This window comes from Eurytemora carolleeae, unplaced genomic scaffold (genome assembly GCF_000591075.1).
Source record: "Eurytemora carolleeae unplaced genomic scaffold, Eaff_2.0 scaffold1212, whole genome shotgun sequence".
In the NCBI taxonomy this organism is placed as follows: domain Eukaryota; kingdom Metazoa; phylum Arthropoda; class Copepoda; order Calanoida; family Temoridae; genus Eurytemora; species Eurytemora carolleeae.
This window is the reverse complement of record NW_019397097.1, coordinates 48,755-52,463: the sequence shown is the minus strand read 5'-3', so window position 1 is coordinate 52,463 and position 3,709 is coordinate 48,755.

Sequence of the window (3,709 nt, the reverse complement as noted above, 5' to 3'; positions counted from 1 at the left end):
AAGATTGGGTCTTAAAGTCGGGTTTAAGGAAATACGACTCGAGCCGAAGCTTTTAAATCTTAATCAGGCAAAATAAATAGTTAAGTATAAAACTTTAAACATAAGTTAAAGAAATTTTTTTAATCGATTTTGATGGTTATTATATCGTTAGAACTGACGAGGGTCAACCCAGACCGAAATATATTTTCAATAAATGTGGAACTAACATCTACTTTTTTACTCTACAGAGGTTTGGTCCATCACCATCACTGAATTTTAAATAACTTTTCTTGCATTAGTACCTTGATCTGAGTGAACATTTAAAAAATAACATCGTATATTTATCTGAAACGTGTTGAATTCTTGCAATTTCCTTCGATGTCATTTTATATGTCCTACCTGTTCTTCATCTGTCCTACACTTCATCAATCCTACATTTCATCTACCCTACATGTCCTACACTTCAACTTTCTTACATTCCATCTGTCCTACACTTTACTCGTCCTTCTCTCTATCTGTGCTACACTTTATCTGTCCTATACTTTATATGTCCAATACACTTCATCTGTCCTACACTTCATTTGTCCTATACTTTATCTGTCCTATACTTCATTTGTCCTACACTTCATCCGTCCTATACTTCATTTGTCCTATACTTTATCTGTCATATACTTCATTTGTCACATACTTCATTTGTCCTATACTTCATTTGTCCTATACTTTATCTGTCCTATACTTCATTTGTCCTATACTTCATTTGTCCTATACTTCATTTGTCCTATACTTTATCTGTCCTATACTTCATTTGTCCTATACTTCATTTGTCCTATACTTTATCTGTCCTATACTTCATTTGTCCTATACTTCATTTGTCCTATACTTCATTTGTCCTATACTTTATCTGTCCTACACAATGTGACGAGGCACATTATAAACAAATGTGTATATTTCTAAAAATCTAATCATTCTCTAAATTCAACTCTGTTTCCTTGTTTCATATCAATGTTAATTTTGCAAATTAAGGATAATTTACATATATATAAAATGCGAGGGACATTTATATATTAATACTTTGCTCTTTTTTGTTTGTATCCAATAAACGTCAAAACGGCTGAAACGATCAGTTTGTGTGGGACCTCACGTGACCGACGTGACCCCAAGTGTTTATTTTAGTAAAAGTTTGGAAAATGCGCCAAAAAAATATTTTGAAATCCGCAATCTTTTGTTTTGTTTTTGTTTTATACTGTACAAAAAGAAGATGCTCACAGATAAAGTCACAATTAAAAGTTAAAATAGATTAAAGGCGCGAAGCGCCCTAAAAGCCTAGTTATTGTTATAAACCCCGAGTTTTATTTGGTCTACAGCAGAATTTAAAACGCAATAATTAACTCTCTAAGTTCATATTTATTAATCTAAGTTTACTAATTCTATATTATATTATATATACAAATGTATATTTCTAAAAACCTAATCATTCTTCAAATTATATTTTTCCTTCTTTCTTGACAATTTTAAATTTTTTAAATTAAGTATAATATAAATATGTATAAAATGTGACGAGGATTATATACATATGTATATATATATATACATATAAATCCTGTTTCACAATATTGAAACTTTAATCATTACTCGCTTAGAGCTTAGCTACTAACAATTTGCAGCAGCACCGAGTATAAATTGACACCCAGCTTATTTATCATAAATTACATTTGATAGGGGACTGAAGGCAGCTCCAGTTATCAGCTAAAAATCACACTAAATAATGGATATCACTTGTTTTTATTTAGGAAAATCCTTGTACTCCAACCTCCGCATAAAGAACTCTAGACCTCCAGAGTTCTACTCCAACCTCAACATAAAGAACTCCAGACCTCCAGAGTTCTACTCCAACCTCCAAATAAAGAACTCCAGACCTCCAGAGTTCTACTCCAACCTCCAAATAAAGAACTCCAGACCTACAGAATCCTACTCCAAACTCTACAAAAAGAACTCCAGACCTACAGAGTTCTACTTTAACCTCCACATAAAGAACTCCAGACCTTCAGAGTTCTATTCCAACCTCCACGTAAAGAACTCCAGACCTACAGAATTATACTCCAAACTCTACATAAAGAACTCCAGACCTACAGAATTATACTCCAAACTCTACATAAAGAACTCCAGACCTACAGAGTTCTACTCCAACCTCAACATAAAGAAGACATTTTAGACTAGACTGATGTGTGCTTGAGTTTGATGTGGTTCAGAAATTGATTTTGTTTTGATAGATTCTCTCAACTTTACATGATGCACAATTCAATGTTTCATTTTACTGTTTTTTTTGCTATTTAAAATATATCATAATCCCGTCAGGACATTTGGAGGAAAATGTACGCTAAATTCTGACGTGTGTATTTAGCTTAATCAACTACACTGATCATTGTTATTAGGTGCAGTACATAGAAAAGGGATATGAAAATAAACCAAAATTTAGTTGGGAGGGGGGGGGGGGNTGATAATAAAAAGAATTGTAACTTTTTCTTCACTTTAATCATACATGATAAAATGGTAAGCATTGACGACTTTTCAAAATATTCAGTGCGTCCAAAAATTATATGGAAAATGAAGACAACTTCTCATAAATATACAGTGCTCCCCAAAATAAAAAGGTAAGCATTGACGACTTTTCTAAATGTAGAGTGCTCCTCAAAATGATATGGAGAGCACTGAATATGTAAGAGAAATCGTCTATGCTTACCATATTATTTTGAGGAGCACTGAATATTTATGAGAAGTCGTCTTTATTTTCCATATAATTTTGGGGAGCACTGAAAACTTTGAAAAGGTTTTAATGCTTACCGTTTTATTTTGGGAAGCACTGTATATTAAAGAGAAGTTTTCAATGCTTAAATATTTTATTTAGGGGAGCACTGTATATTTTAAAAAGTCGCATATGATTACCATTTTATTTTGGGGAGCACTGTATATGTATAAGAAGTTGTCTTCATTTACCATTTTATCATGTATGATTAAGGTGAAGAAAAAGTTACAATCTTTTCATAATTCAAATAGACCATAAATAAATCACCCCCCCTCCCAACTAAATTTTGGTTTATTTTCATATCCCTTTTCCACGTACTCCACCTAATACCAATGATCAGTGTAGTTGATTAAGCTAAATACAAACGTGAGAATAGCGTACATTTTCCTCCAAATCATAATTCATAATTCATTTTTTTAATGGTTAATAAGAGATTTCTAGAATAATTGCACATTTAAGAAGAAATCTTGTTTCCCTGACATTTGTTCAAATTTACGTCAGGCTTCAAATTTTTTGATTTTATTGACAATTTTTTCTTCAAAAATCTGTTTTATAACAAGATATATGCTAAGATAAACATTTTGCTTTTGTTAAATTTCAATGTCTGAAATCTGAATAGAATGTTCTCAACGTTTTTTGTGTTCTTAAATCTAATATAAATGTTTGATGATAAAACATTTAGATAGTAATTTAAATGTCTGGTTTTAGAACAAGTGTGCATAGAGGGGGGTGGCAAGTTGCGCAGTGTCCCATCCAAGATTTCTTTAAAAAGGGGGGCGTCTAGGGAACCCAATGAAATTTATCATTCGCCCCTATTTTTATGATGGAATATTTAAATATTCATGATATTATGATGTATGCTCCATTAATAGAATTCTAAACTGACTAACTTTGCTTTTTATGATGTACAAAGTTTTGGTTTCTGTG